The sequence below is a fragment of the Euprymna scolopes genome, chromosome 5, assembly GCF_053919585.1.
Source record: "Euprymna scolopes isolate OS-2025 chromosome 5, ASM5391958v1, whole genome shotgun sequence".
In the NCBI taxonomy this organism is placed as follows: domain Eukaryota; kingdom Metazoa; phylum Mollusca; class Cephalopoda; order Sepiida; family Sepiolidae; genus Euprymna; species Euprymna scolopes.
The window spans coordinates 139,876,736-139,898,415 of record NC_136486.1 but is presented as its reverse complement, the minus strand read 5'-3'; positions in this window follow the sequence as shown (position 1 = coordinate 139,898,415).

Below are 21,680 nucleotides of genomic sequence, written 5' to 3'. Positions count from 1 at the left end.
TTAATTAAAATTATGTTTCCTCTGAAATTTCTCCTTCCATTCTGCTGTACCAAAAATTTACTTACATATTTTCGAGGTCGGTACAACTCACAATTTATCAAAACGTTAAAGAAAGTTATACGTATTAAAAATAAGTTAATCGTTTTGAGGTGTAGGATGGAATTTCTTAAATCTTGCCGCCTAAATCATGTTGCTCCCGGTTATATCTGCCATCGTATTTCTAAAATTAAATGTAGAAATACATTGGCAGTTCAACGTGTTTTCCTACAAGATGAAATCCTGTTTAATTCTGATACATATAATTCGTCACGCAGTAAACACCTTTTTCTTTGGGCCATGGTTTGGAAAGAACTATCTTTCTTTGATAAACTCCGTTTTTCTAGGTTTTTATCCATCGGCGATAATTTTACCCGTATTAAATGTACTTCTTCTTATGATAAATATTTAAAAAATTTAATTACTAAGAAGTTTGGGATTATAACAAATTTGGATAAACATATGTTTAATTATTCTTCTCATGTTTTGTCCAATACAGAAGAATTTGTTTTATCTGCTGGCTTACAATTTTGCATTCCTCCCCCTTCTGTTGATAAAATCTCAGTATTTAGTGAAATTGAATTATTGTATACTCAATTAAAACACCATTCGCCTATCTCTACTGATGAATTAACTAGTGCTAAAATTCAGTTGGGCGAATTAGGTCGGAGGTTTTCTGCCATAAATACTAAATCTAGTGATTTTGTTTGGCAGAAAAATCATTTTGAAGCGGCTAAATTAATTAGGTCTAATCCCGACATTTACCTTTCTCGCCCGGATAAAGGATCGGGCGTTGTTATACTTAACAAAATGGATTATATCTCCAAAATGTTACAAATCTTGGACGATAAAAGTAAATTTCTCCGTTTGGGTGATTTAAGCCATGATGATACTTTTCGTATGGAAATAAAAATCCAGAAAAGATTTCTTCAACTTCATAAAAGCGGATTTATTTCTAAGGAGATTTATGATAGAATCCGACCCATCGGTTCTCAAAGGCCTAGAATGTACGGTTTACCCAAGGTCCATAAACCCAACATTCCTTTGCAACCCATTTTATCTATGTTGGGTTCTACACAACACGAACTTGGGAAATGGCTAGTTGATCTTCTTAAACCTGTGCTTTCTTTTTATTCGGTCCATTGTATCTCTGATTCTTTTCAATTCGTATCTCAGATACAAAAATTACCTTTATCTAAAAATACCGAGTTCTTGGCTTCCTTTGACATTAATAGCCTTTTTACTAATATACCTTTGGATGAAACCATTGGTATTTGTGCTGACTATCTATACCGTGGCCCCTTAAAATCTCCACAATTTCCTGAACGAATTTTCGTTGAACTAATGTAACTTGCTACTAAATCAATCTCCTTTAGTTTCAACAACATTATGTACCGTCAAATTGATGGGATATCTATGGGTAGCCCTCTTGGTCCTTCGTTAGCCAACATTTTCGTTGGATTTTTGGAAAACGAATTATTTTCCAAAATTACTAAGCCAGCATTCTACACACGCTACGTTGATGATACTTTTGCATGCTTTCCCTCTCGGAGCGAAGCTGAACAGTTTCTTCGTCTTCTTTGCAACCTGCATCCATCTTTACAATTTACTATGGAGGTTGAAGACTGTAGCTCTCTCCCATTCCTCGACGTTCGTGTTTCTAAAGTTGGTACTACGTTTGAGACCTCTGTTTATAGAAAACCTACATTTACAGGGCTCTATCTTAATTGGTTTTCTTTTGCCCCTCAGTCTAGAAAAATAAACCTCATTAGTGCTCTTACGCATCGTGCACTTATGATTTGTTCACCAAACCGTCTTGATACGGAACTTGGTGAAATTACAAATATTTTTCTTAATAATGGATATCCCATTAATATAATAAAATCTACTATTGAACGTAAAATTACTACATTTAATAGCGGTAAACATATTGGTCCATCACGGTGTCCCATTTATCTAAAATTACCATGGTTGGGTCCTGATGGCCTTCATATTGTTAAAAGGATTTCTTCTGCTACTCAACGTTGTTTTCCAGCTACTATGCTTAGAGTAGTTTACACAACTCGAACCGTTTTCTCTTCTTTTCGTAAAGATGTTTTGCCAACCATTCAAAAGAACTCTGTTGTTTATAAATTCGTTTGTCAGTGTGGAGCTGACTACGTTGGAAAAACATCCCAAAGATTAGAAATGAGAATATCCCAACATATCCCTCGGGATATTCGACTACGCCAGGTTTCGAGAGCATCCGGGCACTCCCAGGCTCATGAGTCTGCCATTGGCGATCACCTGTTGAGTATAAATAGGTGTGCCGATCAATATTCCGATGGGTGGTTTTCTGTTTTATACAGTGCTAGGTCGATCTATCATCTCAATATCATTGAGGCGTTAGTTATTAACAACTCCCGACCTAGCTTGTGTAGACAAAAAAGATTCTGAGACATCAGTTGGAGATATTCATTGATTTAAAACCACCTGAACAGTGAGAATTTTTTTTTTTTTCTCCATTGTTCTTCCAACTGAAACCAAAATTCCCCTCTTCCCTCATTCGTTTTCTTAGTTTTTAATCTATCATTCAGACGTTTCCTCTTAGAGGGTCAGACGATAAGGCCTTAGGGAAAATTTTAATTTCACCTGCCCATTTCTTGTTTTTTTTTTTTTTTTTTTGGTATTTAAATTAAATTATGTTTCCTCTGAAATTTCTCCTTCCATTCTGCTGTACCAAAAATTTACTTATATATATATATATATATATATATATATATATATATATATTGATGGGAGGAAAGGCGGAGAGAAGACAGAGAAACGACAGATAGAAACACAAGAGAGAGAGAGAGAGTGTGTGTGTGTATGTGTGTTTACGGCATGTAAGAATTATGTTAATCAGATGCTTCGTCCTTATATTTATACATCCTGGTATTCTAACTGTTATAACCCAGAGGAGGATATTGAAATTTGTTGTTTACATAAGTAAACAATATAAGTGTACGCTTATTAACATATGGTCCTTTATAATTAAATATGCTGAAGTAATAAATACTTATATCAGCTTAATCTGTGAGAGTTTTTATAGATCCTACAGTCAAATCGTAATATATCAGTTTTCTTAATTAAAATATAAGGTTGTGTTGCGAAATACACGATGATACAAATGCTTATTTTCAGCCTCGGACGGAAGGAGGGTGATATTTTTATGTGTCTAAGTTAATTATGAAAACTAAAAACGTGTAATATTGTTGGGCATCGATTAAGAGGAAACCTACGCTCAAGTCCGCGTCCAGTAGCAACGATTCTAAAAGAATACAAACCAATACAATTGAAATACTTAAGATAAATTCTGAAAATAAGATAATTTCGCGTCAAGTTAAATTATAGGCCCAACATACTTGATATAATGTTCAAAAAAAAAAAAAGAAGAAAAAGAATTATATTATGCACACGATATACACATATTCATATTATATATTTTATAAACACACACACACATAGATTTATATATACATATATATAATGTTATACGGAATGTCCTTAGCGTTTTAAACCTACTGAAGGCCATAAGCAAATGTATAAAATATTTAATTAAACCAATGTGAAACTTAGCATGCCTTATGTATATTACATTTATTGCTGACACACTTTATGGTTTATTTTATTTGAGATACCTGTTATTACAAGGAAATTGATTGCCACTAATTCTATGTTCGGCTGGTTATGTTCGATTGCTTGTAATTAGATGCCAAGGGAATTCAAGTACATTTGTTAAGCATTTTGTGACGATTCTTTTCGAGAACCCACTGTTCCTAAATAATTAGCAAAATTCAACACGGGAAACATCAGTATTTCAGTTGACACTCGCCGTGGAAAACACTCAAAATGAATATCGGTATTTTAAAGAGGAAAATTGAAAATTCAAATCTCCCAATTTGATTAATTGCTCAAAAGTTAGAAGGACATCGAAACAAAAAAACATGATCGTTAGGACGATACAAAAGTATAATGCAAGGGGGTTATTCTTTACTTCTTTGGGCGAAGTTGCCACCCCCTGTCCGTAATCCCAGACTTTAAATCCTCGCGATTTCTCATGAGATCAAGGACCGGAAGTAGTGAGTGGAAGGAAACCAGAGTGACTTTAAAAATGGAGAAATGAGCATCATTCCCGTTGGTTCCTGTTTTAATATTTGGACTTCTAACCTTTCTCGTATTATGTTTGAATTGTCCTTACGTGTGTGCGCTTTCATAATAAACGTATATCGTCATGTAACAGCGAGTGTTAATGCCATTTTTCTATCATGTTGTACAAGCGTACCCCCTTGAAAGCTAGACACCCTACGGTAAGATATTTTGTTATATTGATCCTAACGCATCCCGCGACATAACACTGATCAATAGGTTTGTTATGAATTACTTGAGAAATATAGTGTAAGCTTTTCACAATTAAAACCTAACAAGCGTGTATTTGTATTATTATTCATCGGAATACTGTCCTCATCTTGAGTGTGATTTTCACAACGTTTCGGTCGATATAACCTCCGAGATTCTTCAGGTGTATCTTGTCGAACTCGGGAATGTTTCTGTCAAACTCGGGAATTTGGATGGAATTTCCAGCGGAACCCTTTTATTTACATCACAGGGTAGCGTTCAAATTCCCGAGTTCGACAAGATACACCTGAAGAAGGTCGGAGGTTATATCGACCGAAACGTTGTAAAAATCATACTCAAGATGAGAACAGTAGTCCGATGAATAATAATACATATAACCAATCCTCATCTCAAAAATTCAGAAACGTCAAGAGGATATTTATTTTCCAAGTAAAAAAAGCATTCATCGTAATCAGTACAATGCAGAACCATGGGTCTTAGAATATAAAAAAGAAATCGGTGTTATAAAACTTTCACGAAAAAAGTAAAGTGGTCATTCATCTGATTGTTCGTATTCTTATTTATTGTCTCATCACTTTTAAAATAATATTAAGAATTGGCATCAAACATGACTGGTCGCTTACGGCAAAGTGTTTCATCATTGGACAGCTACCAACTGCTCTAAAAATGGGTTGTTAGTTGCGACCGTTATATTGGCCATACACCAAGATCAACTGCTTTCAAAAATTGGAATAAGAACGGTGTTTTATTTTCTTGGCGTTTTTCGAAAATGTCGGACATGTCTTTTGTCGATCACACTCGTATAATTTCATATAGACGTAACATGAATCAAGAAGTTAGCTTCTTATTAATGTATATTTTTCCAATTCAATTCAAATTGTTCAGAAGTTAGAACAATATGAACAGAAACACTGCGACTATCATTTGCTTAATTAGGTGAAGCCGGCTGAATTATTAAAACAAATATGACCTTATGTTTAAAAAAAAAATATCACAAACACACACACACACTATATATATATATATACATATATCAAAACGACAGTATGACTTTCGAAAATATCGGCGAAAAAAGAGACACCCCCGTGTAGAAAAGTCCCCAGTTCAAGGTTTAAATATTAAGCCAAATTAATATTAGCCAAATTTTCTATATTTGTCGTCTGAAATGTCGGCCTTCAACACGATACTGATCTTGTAAAAATCCGTTGCCTCTGTCGTAAGTTTTAGGCAGACATGCAAACATACATACATCCATACATACATTTATATATTGGTAACTAATAATTCTCGACCCAATCCGGTTACAAAGCTTGCCTTATCTTTTAATATTTATTATGTCAAATTTCAAATGCTTACACAAGGAATTGTCTGACTAATTTGATAGAGACCGTAGAGGTAATTTATTTTTGTTTAATTTGATCCCTATTATTACCCCTTAAAATGTATTGTTTGGAGCCAAAATCAAGTCATCAGTTAGATCCATGTCCAAGGAACCTATATCTAAAATTTCAAGTGTTCAGACCAACAATTAGTGGAGGAGTTCTCAAAGGTTAAATCGTTGAACGGATTACAAAATTTCCCTAAATCTCAGTAACCTGTACATCAGATTTCAAGTATGTAGACTTAACATAGACATAGTTATAGTGTAGGGAAATATATACAGATACATAGATAGACACACAGACAGACACGTTCCCTTTATATATATATATATATATATATATATATATATATATATATATATCGTAATTCATAGTAACTGGCGAAAGTCCAATGCGCAAGTTTGGATCAATGAATACTAAATTATAGTGACATAATCATATTAATTTTTTTTTTTTTTTTTTTTTTTTTTACACAGTGATCACCACTTATCAAGGCCCGGAAGCCACTCAGGGATAAGGGTTATTGTAAGTACATCACGTTAGTGAGGAGATTTTATGAAGTGTTAAATTAGGGGGGCGGTTCATTAGGAATTTGTTAACATTAGACTTGAAGACATCCAAGTTGTAGTCCGGAGGGAAGCAGGCAGACGGAACAGAGTTCCACAGGCGTGCAGTTCTAAGAAAGAAGCTTTGCTCATGAAATCCGCGTTTTGATTTAGGCACAGATATAGAGTGGGGGAAATTTTTCACAGTGGATTCAGCTAGACGGGTGTTTTTCGTGAAAGATTGGCGAGGGGGGACCAGGGATTGGAGTTCAGACGAGCACCTGCCATGAAAATAACGATAAAACAAGGATAGGCTCGCAACGTCTCTTCTGTGGGAGAGGGGTTGCAGGGTAGAGAAAAGGGCATCCCCCACTAAACCACGAAGTCTATTTTGTACTCTGTCAAGGCATGATAGGCTGTTTTTGGCAGCTCCTGCCCAGATATGGCAACAGTATTCCATCCTTGGCCGTACTTGGCTTTTATATAGATAGAGAATTGCATCAGTAGTGAGATATCTTCTGGAGCGGTAGAAGGATCCCACCATCTTTCCTGCGACCTTGGCCACAGACTTGATGTACGTGTTCCATTTCAGATCAGGAGTAAAGGTCAAACCCAGAAGCTTGTCAAAACACGGGGCCTCACCCAGACGACAGCCATCCATCACAATTGATGCCAGCTGGGGATCAGAGCGTTGATGATGTAAGGATAGGAGTTTGGTTTTGGATGCATTAAAGGTAACTAGCCACATCTTCCCCCACTGAACCACGCGCTCGAGATCAGAGGAGAGAGAATCCGAGAGAACTTCGTCATTTACAGCCTTTGATGTGTTGCCGTAGATGGTCGTGTCATCAGCATAGATGTCAACGAATGATTTAAGTATGTGTTTAGGGAGGTCATTGATGTAGATCAGGAAGAGAGTTGGGCCCAGGATTGACCCCTGAGGGACTCCAGCATTTATATTGCAGGCCTCCGATTTTTGTCCATCTACCACTACTCTTATGAGCCTATCAGAGAGAAATGATTTAATGATTGAGAAAACATTTCCAGTTATACCGTAGCTGGAAATCTTGTGAAGTAGACCCTTATGCCATACTTTGTCAAAGGCCTTTGATATGTCGAGAGCAATTGCCCTAGAAAGGAAGCCTTTGTCAAGAGATTCACTAATCCTGTGGGATATAACCGTCAGCACATCTGCGGTAGATCTTGCAGAGCGGAAACCATATTGTGTGTCACTAAGAAGGTTATTCCTGCTGAGGTGGTTTACTATTTCTCTATTTAATATTGATTCCAGTAACTTACTCATAACACAGAGAAGACTTATTGGTCTGTATTGAGAGGGAGATGACTTATCACCTGAATTCTTAAATACAGGGCAAACTGAGGAGGTCTTCCAGGGGGTCGGAAAGCACTTCTCCTTAAGGCAGCGCTTAAATAGTTTCGTAAGTATGGGAGCAAGTTCTGGTTGAAGCTTTTTTAACACTATAATTGGGATGCCATCAGGGCCAGTTGCTTTACTGGAATCTAGGTTTTTTATTAGCTTGGCAATCTCATGCACGGATATTTGTATGTTACCTAGCTTGTTCTGTGTTATAGGAGGAAATATGGGGAGTTGATGGCCTTCGTCGCATAGGGTAGAATTAGCTGCAAAGTTCTTTGCAAATAGTTTGGCCTTGTCTGATGCTGACGAGATAACCTCTGGTCCATTGATAATGGTTGGGATAGAACGCACACTTCTGTTCAAGATCCTATTTGTTATTTGCCAAAACTGGTGGGAACCAAGCCGCTGATCAGCTACCTTGGATTTAACAGACTGGGCATATAGCTCTCTTGCATTTTTTATTACTCTTTTACAGTGGTTGCTGGCAGTCCTGAAAGCAGCTTTAGTCTCAGTGCATCTATTACGTTGGTAGTTATGGAAAAAGTGATTTCTGTGCGCGATAGCAGCAGCACATTCTGGGGAGAACCATGGCTGGCTGTTAGGTTTTTGTTGGAATTTTTTAGATGGTATGAATTGGTCTATGCCTATAATTAACCATTCGGTCAGATCTGATACTATAGAGGACACTTCCTTTTTAAACATGGAGTGCAGAGGTAAATCAGATATGAATGTACGGAAGTTATCCCAGTCAGCCATAGAGTATCGGTATACAGTACGGTGGAGGGGTACGTCTGATGGCTTCTTACATTTTGTTTTTATCTTAACTGATACGACGGAGTGGTCGGAGGATCCTAAAGGAGAATGAACGGTACATGAACATAGCTCAGGGGAAGTTGAAAGAAAAAGGTCTAAGAGGCTTGCATATTGATTGGGTGTATCGGGCACACGGGTGGGTTCGCGAACAATCTGAGTGAGGTCATAAGCAATGGCAAATGGCAATACATTAAATTAAAAAAAATTGTTACACAACTATGATTTATACTCACATTCAAACTATTATTGAATCTATTAATAATAAAAAGGGTAAAAATTATGTAAATTATAATAGTTAAGCTGGGAAATTATGATAGAAATGATGATACTGTTAGCAAACTCATAATGATATTATTAAAGCAATAACATAATTAAGAATATGAAAATATTAAAGATTAGGTAAAGAAATCAAATATCAATGTCAACTAAATAACAATATCAATGACAATAACAATCAAACCAATGTGTGTAATCGTAATTGTAGCAGTAACGAAGCCAATAGTTGAACTAAATACAAGAGCAAAATAGAAGAAAAAATGAATACAATTAAAACTACTACTCTTGTGCCACTATTTACACTACTACTACTAATATTAATAATTATAAGAAGAAATAGAATACATCCAAATTCTAAAAATAAAAATATTAGGACTGTAGAAAAATATAGTAATACTATCAGTAAAAATATTAAAATACTAAACTAACCAACAAGCACAATAATAACAATAATTATACTACTAATAATAATCTACTTGTCTAAAAAATTAAATTTGTCTCTGTGTGTGCCGGTGTGTATAGATTTCCCTACCAAACTACTCTGCCAAGTTTCAGTCTACTGACTCCAGATTAGACATAAGGGGCATTGAGTTTTGGGAAAATCCTTTTAATCGGTTTTCGATCAGAAATTTGGTTGCCAAGGAGTTAAAGTTCAACGATTTGACCTTTGAAAACTCTACTGAATTCCTCTGGTAATGTTTGGCCTTAATACTTAAATTTTTTGATGTAGGTAACCTGGACATACGTAATTTTTTAAAGATTATATATATATATATATATATATATATATATATATATATATATATATATATATATATGTGTGCACATAAATTTATGAAAAGTACATAGTGCCCGAGCAAAGCCGGGCTAAACTAATAATAATAATAATAATAATAATAATAATAATAATAATAATAATAATAATAATAATAATAAAGTTATATATTCAGCCCCGACTGTCACACACTACATAGTTGGGAAGAGTACAGGAGGAGGAAAATATCGAGGAGAGGAAGCACTAACCAGACATCCACTGGATACGTGTGGATTGGACTGGGTGATTGTGAAATCCGGTTCTAGCATAAAACGTAGAGATGATGATGATGATGATGATGATGATAAGAAGAAGAAGAAGAAGAAGAAGAAGAAGAATCGCACTAGTAAATTCCCCGAAATACATGAGAAAATAACCTACAATAATAAGAAACACTAATACTATAACCGCTACTCCTACCACTACTAAAACTAACCACTGAATATTTATATTTTCAGCAGAGAGAATAAACACAGTTAAAGTCTTGTTGTATATGGTCTGAATTTTAATGTATTTTATTAATTAATTAACAGCAGGAGGGTCGCCCGTGTTTGCCGATTCAAAAATAAGTTTTATATCATATTTAAATTTGTCTAAATTTCGCTTAAAATATTATAGACTCAATTCCCTATCACTTATCTTTATATGATATTTAATTAAATGTATCTTTGTGATATAAAATGTAAAAAAAAAAATAACTTGGCAGGAATTATTATACACATTTAAACGAAAAAGATATGTATTCAAACGTTACGAGTTAAAAACTCTTCTTTGCTGTATGATAGAGGTGATATGATCTCGTTAGGTAATTCAATCCGTTTAAAATCAGTTTCTTAATTTGTAGTAATTTTTAAATAACTAAACTATTTTAAATCAATTGGCTTTGATGTGGATTTTACACTATGACTGGATAAAAGGAATATTTTAGAAAGGAACACTTATAACTTTGACAAAGATAGGGAAAACATTAACATCTGGTAAAAAGGAAAGTGGGCGTACGAGTTTACGAAAATACTGATTAACGTACCCCGCTCTGTCCAGGAAAAGATGTCGCTCTCGAACATACGAGGAGCGTGCAATAAGTAATGTCCCTGACCACCTTCCCATAGCATTAGAGCAACGAAACTTGGCACAGTTATTAGTCTTTCTCGATATAGGAACCACACAGAGTCATGCATTTCTCCAATCATTTGATGCAGCTCTGGAAACCGTTTTTGTAGAATACCCCAGATTGGTCTTCCAACCACGATGTGACTTCAGAAACCACGGCTGCATCACCTGGGAAATGCTTTCCTTTCAAAAACAACTTCATGGCTGAGAAGAGGTTAAAGTCTGAGAGTGCAAGGTCAGGAGAGTGGGGAGGATGGGGTAGGGTTTCATAACCACAGTCCCGTGCTTCTGCACTGGCGACATGCGAATTGTGGACCGGAGCGTTTTCCTGCAGGAGGAGGGTACCGTGCTGATCTTGCCCCGCCTCTTGATTTTGATAGCTTCTCTTAATTTACTCAAAAGTGAAGCTAAATAGGTTCCTGTAATTCTGGTACCCTTTTCCAGGAAATCTGTCTTCACTACTCCGTCCTGGTCCCAGAAGAATGTGAACATGACCTTTCCAGCGGAGGGCTCCACCCTTCCCTGCTTTGGAGGTGGTTAGTCCAAGTGCTTCCACTGCATTGACTGGGCTTTTGTCTCTAGATCATAGTGATGGGCACAGGTTTCATCCTGTGTAATCAGTCTTTTGATAAACTTTGACTCATCCTCTTGGCACATCTCCAAACTCATCCTCGAGCACTCGACGCGTTCTCGCTTCTGGAATGGTGTGAGCATCCTGGGAATCCATCTGGCACACACCTTATGCATATGCAAATGATCATGAATGATAGTTTCCGCAGACCCTGTATTAATCTTGACTATTTGGCGAAAAGTAATGCGCCGATCTTCCAAAATGGCAGCCTCAATTTGATGGACAGATGCCTCATCAATGTTTCCACAGACTTCCGGCCATGTTTGAATTCACGATGCCAGCGTTTAACAAGGTCATATGATGAGGCCTTATCACCATAAGTTTCTTTCATTTCATCAAAAGTCTCCTGTGGTGTGCGTCCTTTCAAATACAAAAACCGGATCACTGCTCGACATTCAACAGGCTCCATTTCACACCTGACTCAGTTCAAACATCTGTAAATCAGAAACCAGAATTAATTTAGAGCTGTAATTTGTCACATAATTCGTTGAGATAAAAATCATGGCACATGCAACATTTCTTTTAAGAGTAGTATATATATGTACATATATACATATATATATATATATATATATACATATATATATATATGTATATATATATTTATATATTACAGAATGTGAGAGATTATATATAATTATTTTCACAACCCAAAGAACGCCGCAGCCGACAAGAGCCATGCCAGCCAACGAACCGGAAGTCTAGGACTTGAGTTTCGCCCGCATTTGGGATCATCAGTCAGACATGTCCGCACCCAGCATTTGAAACTCGAGCCTCCTGCATGCGAGGCAAGCACTCTACCAACTGGGCAAACGCCTCGCACACAAGACATTCAGTTAACTAACACAGATCAAACAAACCGCGACGAACTCAAGCTGTGGAATAAACCTACTTCATCTCGACAAGATTTCTATTCTATAGTAAAAATTTTCTGATAACTGTAAAAACAACATATTTTCAAACTAATAAAATACGACTTAATTTGCCTACATTTTTATATATAGTGTCCTTGTAGGCCAACTTAAGTTTTATTGCTTTGCGATGAATTAAGCTTAGGGTGTTTCTTTGTTTAGTTGTCTCTCATGTGACCCTGACATGTCACCAATAATATATATATATATATATATATATATATATATATATATATATATATATATATATAGTTATTTATGTAGAAATTAGGATATGTTAAGTGTTTTCCAACGATTTATTGAATATTTGTTTTATGTGTACTGTTTACTATATGGACATATGACTCGTTTTACATTGTTATGTTACATTAGTAACCGCTTTGGTTGAACATTTTATAGTGATTAATGTTGTTTCCATTATTAAAATAAGATGCCCTGTGTATTCGTTTTGATTTTTCCTGATTTGCTAATGACACAACATGCAAATAAAATAAAGAGTTTTCTTTTTTAAGCATCCAAATTTTAGGTGAAAGCTTAATACTTTATCGGTTTAATAATTATATCATTGCAGCGATTTTAGCTATAGTTTAATTTGCTTCAAATTGAACATTTAAATAATGCACGATGTAAAGAATTACGGAAATTAAGTTACAGCACCCCAGAAGATTTTTTATTAAGAAGTTTCGTTACACTTTTTACCTATTTATTGAAACGCGATTTTCAGAACGGTTATTAGTTAGTATTTGATTTATTTTAACCAAATCGAAAACTGAAGAGTCGAGGTTCGTTTGGAATAATTCAGTAAACGAAAACCAATGTCGTTTGTAATTTTGACTTGAGGCAAGTGATTCTGAACAGATAAAAAGTCCAATAAGGAACGGCTAGGCTTAAGATGCGTATATAAGACTATATATATATATATATATATATATATATATATATATATATATATATATATATATATATATATATATCTAGAATATAAAGCTGAACGTCTGTGTGTGTGTGTCTGGTCACGAATAGACTCCTATATAGTTGACTATTATAGAAAGCTGTTCACTTAATGATAGAGATGTATCGAGAAACAGGCATGGGTATGTTTGATCTAGCATAATGATAATTCATATAAATTGTGGGGTCTGCGTACGCGCCTGGTCCATAAAGTATGGAAATATTTTTTTTTTAAAAAAAACGTTTACAAGGGTTTTTTTTATATAGATGTACATAATAATACTTTGATAAGCATATTTTAAGTAAATAGGGATGGTATGATAAAATTGTGGCGTCTGCGTTCGCGCCTGGCCCTCCGTATATTGGAAATAGGCACACACTTTAATAAAGACTTTTCATATCTGTCTGCGTAATATCTGATATTATATTTCAGTTGGAAGAAATACGGTATAATAAATTATGGGGGCTTCGTTCGCGCCTGATCTCAATAGAATGGAAATGTGTCACAAAATTTATCAGGGTTTGTTAATATAAATCCACAGAATATTGTGATAAGTGTTTCAGTGTGCATAGGTATGGTATAATAAATTATGGGGGTTATCTATTTTATTTTTGTTTCATCATATTTTGTTTTAGTTTTGATACCCCCAAATTCGAAGCTATCTCTTTACAACCCTTTCTTTTCATAACCTATCATACTTTCATAAATCAGAGTCCATTTTCTGTGGGATGTTTTTGAACCCAGTCAACGACGGGTACTTTTGATAGAATATATATATATATATATATATATATATATATATATTTATTGAAACTGTCTAAGTATTTAAATGCTATTTGAAAACATTGAAAGCCTAAATGAAAATGTGCCACTTGAAATAAGATACGTAATTCGATTCAACCCAATCCTTATCATCAATTCCGGAATCTGTTCAATGTCTACAAATCAGTTTTCATATTAAGCAGCTTAGAGACTTCACATACTAGGATGCACTGAAAATTTCATCGACCAAAAAAATCTTCCTCCATATTAGGAGATATGCACAAATGAGGTCGTATTTATCCATATGACAAATCTTATTCAAGTAAAATCACGTACGCTTATCCCAGGAAAGACAGAGCTGATGAAAGAGAAAGAGAGAGAGAGAGATAGAGAGAGAGAGGCATGAATAACTCCCGTTAAAAATCAAAGGAAATGTGAATGTAAGGGGTGAGATAAGCTTGCTGGTTGGGAGTGTGTAGAATATTGAAGAAACTTTGTAAGGTAAAGAATAAACAGACGAATAAAAACTAAAATAAATGAAATTTACACCGTCTGCCAAATTAGAATGACATCGGCGAAAAACAATTTACTTGGAGTTTCCATGAGATACTTTTTCTTTTGCGAGATCGTGTTGTGTAATTGTCAACGAATGCCATGCGTTTGTGTCAACAAACATAATGGATTGGGAACTTTACATTATTCGACTTATCTGGTGAAATAAATCTAATGAAGTCTAATAGTGTCGCATTCAACCCATTTGCACATATGTACACCCATACACACAAACATATATATATATATATATATATATATATATATATATATATATATATATATATATATATATACTAGCAGAAGTATCCGTCGTTGATTGTGTTCAAAACAGCGTAGAGAAAATTATTGATGAAAATTTGATAGGTTATGGAAAGGAGGGGGTTGTAAAGAGATAGGTTTTGTTACTCAAAAAGTGTACCCTAATGATGAAAGTAAAGATAATTTTCGCGAAAATACATTTTTTATATTAACTTTGTTTCCATTCGTAGCAAAGAGTGTCCAACAAAATGATGTTTCCTTACAAAGAGAAAATGTTATAGATGCAATAATATCAATATACAAGAAATAAATGTTAACATAGTCAATAAACGTTACTTTTGTGACAGAAAAGTTCATTGGTTTGTATTTTGAAGTAGTTTGTAAAAAAAAGTTTGTGTTTTTTAATTCACGAACAGTTTTAAGAAAATCAAAATGACAGCGACTTTGAAATGGAGAGCCCCGTTTTCAATTTAAAGGAGGGGCACCTGAGCATTCTGTGTTAACAATTTAGGAGAGTTCCGTCAAGGTAAGGAATATTTATAAACATATTTTAATGTTTTCCATTATTTTGTTCTTAAGGAATATTTGATCATGGCAAGTGTAGTTTATAAAAAAATTCATTTATATAGTTATCACCTACAATTTCGTTTTAATTTCAGTTTGATGAAATTATTTTAAGTAAAGAACATTAAACAACATTTCAAAACAAAAAAAACATGAACTGAACTTTAATTGATTATGGTAACATCTATTTATTGCATATTTATTTTTCGGTTATTCGTTTGTTGGCTTTTCTGCTAAACGCACTTACTAAATAAGATCGAAAAAATATCTAAATCAAAGAAACAAAAAGTTTTGAAAAAATAATGCAGCTTTACTTTAGTAAAATAATCCGAAACAGCAAAATGGGATATTAAAAAAGTAAACACGTAATTATTTATTTTTTAAGCATAGCATCGATACAAAATATGAATAAGAAAATGGCGCCCTTTTCTAGCAGAACAGCTTCGTTTCAGTGTTACAGTATTGAACGGTGTAGTATTGCGCAATCGGATTCAGGGTTGTACTATTGTAATCTAAAGAACACGCAGGAAGTGTTGTAATCAACTGAAATACTTCTAGTACACTGACAAAACAGCTTAAACAGATATATAAATAAAAATAAAAAGGTTATGTAAATGTTTTTAAAAAGACCTGTAATAACGTTATCAGGAGTTTTTCCTTCTTTTGACACGATAACAAGTAACGTTCTCATCATTTATCTATTTATCTATTTTCGAAAGATTGCCACTTGCAAGTGGATAAGGAAACATTAGAGTTATGCCAAAATTGTGTCGAGAATTGTCTAAAGTTCAGACTTTATTTTGGGGGGGCTTTCACTTCTTTGACTTTGTTTCATTTATTCGACACAAAATGATTCAACTCAGAAAAATAAATAAAAGCTAACGTGAATTAAGATTAAAGTAAAAATGTTATTGTGGACTCTCGCCCCTTTTAAAAAACCGTGTTAAACTTTGTGACATATTTACATTCTATAGAGGTCAGTCGCGAACGAACACCCAATAATTTTATTATACCATATTTCTTCAAACTGAAACATAATTATCAAAGTGCACTTACGCAAATAGATATAAAAAGTATTTGTTTAACATTATGCCATATTTCCATGAAGTACAGGCGTTAACGCAGACGCTACAATTTTATTATACCATCCCTATTTAAGTTAAAACACACTTATAAAATATTACAAGGGTTTTTGATATAGGTGTACATGAGCACATTTATAACAAAAACCCTTGTAAACGTTTTTTTGTTTCATTTTTTATTTCCATACTTTGGCGGCCAGATCAAACATACCCATTCCATATCCTCGATGCATCTTCTATCATTATATGTAATCAGTTTTTAAAAATAGTCAATCAGATAGGAGACTATTCGTGACCAGGCACACACACCCACACACACAGAGGCACAGCTTATATATATATATATATATATATATATATATGTACATATATATACACATATATACACATAAATATAGAAATATACACACGTATATATATACCCATAAATATAGAAATAGACGTACATATATATAGACATACACACACATATATATATATATATATATAAATATATATATATATATATATATATATATATATATATATATATATATACACACACACACTTCTGTGTGTGTTTGTTAATTAAGTCCATGGATATATTTTGTAAGAAAAGAACATATATATTTAAAACAATGAAATATGCCTATATTTGCCTACATTAGTATATATAATGTCCTGGCATAAAAAAAGATCGCAAATATGAGTGTGTAGCTTTTATACAAATAAAATTATATAAATATTGTAAATAAAATACACGGATCGAGCACCATTTCAACAATTGCTTGTTTTGTTTTGATTTTAAGTGAATTCCGTATAAAATTGAAAGGAAAATGAAATAAAAATAAAATATATATCGCAGTCTTCTTGGATTAGTAAAACGTTGATCAATTCGCAACTCCTCTTGAAAACTCTGTATATATATATATATATATATATATATATATATATATATATATATATATATAGTCTTCCACATACACCATTGTTTCGCTGTTTTACAGCTCATCAATGTGGCTACACAAGAAACTACCTGAAGCCAGGATCGAAAGCCGACTGCCCAAACGACAGTCGGAGCTCTACCCATTGCGCTATTTGACTGCTGCTATGCGGACAGTGAATTAACAATGTTTTTACACTGTCCTTATATATATACATATAAAGTTTATTCATAAATCTATACTTTCGTATATTAATTTTATGTGAGTAAATTAAGTAGTTATATATATATATATATATATATATATATACACCATATGCTGATAAAATATTTATATCTGCGTGTGTTATATTAACACTTTATAATATTATCCTATACCCTTTAGTTTCGAGCATCATAGATGCGTTCATAATACGTAAAACTTAATAAGAAACATTTATTTAATATCTGAAGAATAATACCCTGTAACAAAACACAAAATGGCGACAATAAAATGTAAAATATTAGTAATCTAGTTCAATGTTCCGCATAGAGATCTTGATTACAATTAGTAAAACTTTTTCAAGATAATAAACTATTTTAACGCACAACGCACTGATTCACCTTTGCATTCCATATCTTTTAACGAATATAAACAAAATTATGTAATATTTTACGCAGAATCACTGTCAGAAATGTAATTTTTCTAAGAAGCGTTCAATAAATGAATAGAGATTCTTCAAAAGTTTTTTTTGTTCTGGCAGGTTAATCATAAGCCTTTAAAATGAAGCACTGTGTGTTGACTAAATGTAAATGGTTTGAGTATGAGGCTTTTCGTAAAATGATACGCATTTGGTTTTATTTTTATGGTGTCTTTTTTTTCTGTAAAAAAACATATTTGGCTTTTATTTCAAAGTGTAGTATAGATGACAGGAATAGCATATCGTTAGTTATCATCTAACTTCTTAAAGATAAATAATTCAATTTGTATAAGAACTTCGTTAATAATGGCATGCTGTTATTTAATAACTCTGATTCTAATTATTCAGTACATAATGTATAAACCGTCGATTTACTAAAAAAAGCTGATTGCGAAATTGTAAGACATGCTAAAGATGGGTGCGAGAAAAATAACTGCAGAATAGTATTGTTAGTATTTTTTTCTTACGGATCTCTGAATAGGATCAAATGTTTAAATAAAAATGATATACTGTTTAAAAAGAAACGGCAATATATATATATATATATATATATATATATATATATATATATACTTATTCATGTATAAAGTGAACGTGCCCGTGTGTGTGTCTCTGTACATTTCCCTACGCAATAACTCTGTCAATTTTTAGTCTGCAGACTCGGAATTTTATATACAGGGTTCTGAAATTTCGAAAAATCGATCTGATCGGGTTTTGGCAAGAAATTTCGCTGTTATAGGGTCAAATTTCAACGATTTGACCTTTGAGAACTCTACCAACCTCCTCCGACAATCTTTGGTCTAAACACTTGATATTTTAGATATAGGTTCCTTGGACATGGATTAAACTTAATAACTTGATTTGAACCCAAAACAATAAACATTAAGCGGTCATAATAAGGGTCAAAGTTTAAAAAAATACCATTTTTTGTTTTTGCTCAGCATACACCTCCAAACACCCGGGCAACGCCGGACACCCATTGCTAGTATATATATATATATATATATATATATATATATATATATATATATATATATATATATGGAGAGAGAAAGATAGATATATTAGAAAGATAGATAGATATTATTATTATTTTACGTGCATTAAAGTATACCTATGGACACGTCATCAGCACGGGTTAGCATCGAACATATGACATCAGTATCCGCATTCTCATACGTTACCAATGAAACACGCTCAACCCCCACTTTAATGCACGGTTTTTCATCGCGTATAATGTTAAGATTTGCTGTTGGCATTATTTAGCGATATTAACGACGTCAAAAGGCTGTTATTTTTATTTTTACCGTTACCTTAGCGGTTTTTAAGAGGGATAAGCTGTTATTGTTATTTATATATCCATATGAATGGATTGCACTTATTTTTCAGAGGACGTATTTATTTATATTATTAAATATTACTTTACGTACATAAAAGTATACCTATATATATGAAGTCCACAGTTTAAACATCATTTAAGGGTATCTTTGCTGCTATCCTTTTAGCGTTTACTCGCTTTATGTTGTGGACGCTTTCCTTGTGTAAGTTCACCATAGAACAGGCGCTTTGGAAATCTATCGTTGTCCATCCTTGTCAGATGTCCAGCTTACCTCATCTGGGTGCGTATAATCAACTTCTCGATACAAGGTACGTCAGCTCGCATGAGAACATCCATGTCAGGTATAAAAGTGCTCCACCTGATGCCCAGAATCTGTCTCAGGAATTTCCGGTGCCCTCTCTCCATGAGTTTTGTGTGTCTACCATAAGTTGTCCAGGCCTCAGAAGCGTAAAGCAAGGATGCTAAAATACAAGATTGATAGACACTGATCTTTGTATGAATAGTTATACCCCTGTCAGACCATACTCGCTTCTCTAACCACCAAAAGCCTTAGTGGTACGCTGTATCCTATAGTTGACCTCAGCATCCAGGGTTCCATCTCTTGCGAGAGTACTACCCAAATATACAAATGTGTCGACCAGGGCAAGTCTCTGGTTGTTCACAAGAATATTTGGTTCCACATACAAACTACCGAGTTGAGGTGTGAACATGACCTTAATCTTCTAAAGACTAATAGTAAGCCCAAAAGACGCACAGGCCCCCGAAAACATATCGATTGTACCCTGCATATGTCTCTTACCATGGGCCACGAGATCGGCGTCGTCCGCATAAATTAATTAACGAACCAGGTGCTGAAAAGGTCGTTATAGAAGTATGAAAACGACGAAGATCAAAGACCTTACCTGTGGTTCTGAAACGCAAATAAACACCAGAACACATTCCCTAAAGGCATACGATATCATGGTTGCAAAATAAATTGAAAAAATGTAGGTGCTAGGATATCACCCTGCTTCACACCATTATAACCCAGATGAGTTCCCACAGGCATCCGTTGAAGTTCAGTCGAGCCTTTATGTTAATGTGGAGCTCCCTGAGTAAACGTCGAAATTGAGGTGGCCATCCCAACTTCCCCAGAATTATCTATAGGGCACTTCTGTTTATCGTATCAAAAGCCTTAGTTAAATCAACAAAAACCTGATAAAGCGGAACACGGTGTTCAGTACATTTCTCCCGCAACTGCCGAGCAGAGAAGATCATGTTCGTGGTTCCTCTGCCCGGACGAAAGCCACTTTGGCTTTCTGGAATGACGGATGGACAAATAAACTTTAACAATCTATTGAGTAGAACTCTGGAAAATACTTTGCCAACTGCTTCCAACAAACTTATTCCACGATAAATTCTATAGTCGGTCCTGGGCCCTTTCCCTTGGACATTGATATAAGAATTGCATCAACCCAATCCTGATGGACGGGAACACCCTTCCAGACATCAGTGATAAGATGAAGAATTTTATGAACAAGTTTATCACCCCATGTAAAAGGACTTCCACGGGAATACCATCAAGCCATGGAGCCCTCCCAACGTTCACTATCTTGATTGCATCTCTAATTTCATTCTCAGATGGGAACACAGACATTGTATGGATAAGCTTCTGTTGTGATAAAAATTCATTGATGACGTCCGCATCATCATTAGAGGAATTGTCAAAGAGATAAGAATAATGTTCTGTCCATCGAAGGAGGATCTTGTTAGGATCCTTTATAAGGGCACTTCCATCACTTGAGAGAAGGGGATATGTAGATAGTGTTTGAGGACCAACAGCATTTTAAGCAAATGATACATGTGTTTCAGGTCTTTACAATCAAAGCCATCTGAATTTGGTTGGCGAGTTTAGCCAACCATTGATTCTTCATTTGGCGGAGTTGTTTTTGGAGAATACCCTTGGTTGCTTTAAGTGACTGTTGGAGGGACTGTCGACCTCCATCTTATGGTGCAACTCATGTTTAGCATTTAAAAGATGAGTAATTTCAGAATCATTATCATCAAACCAATCCTGATGCTTGGATTTGCGGAGGCGAAGAACATCTACACTTATTTCATAGAGTGTATTTTTAAAATGCGACCACGATCAATCAAAATCAGCAGAATTAACTACGTATCGAAGCTTTTCACGTACACTTGGATCTTCCAGCCTGGACACATCAACTCGCCTGGGAATCCCAACACCACCCAACCTATACTTCCTTCTGATACAGATTTTCAACTTACCGCGTACCAAAAAGTAATCTTT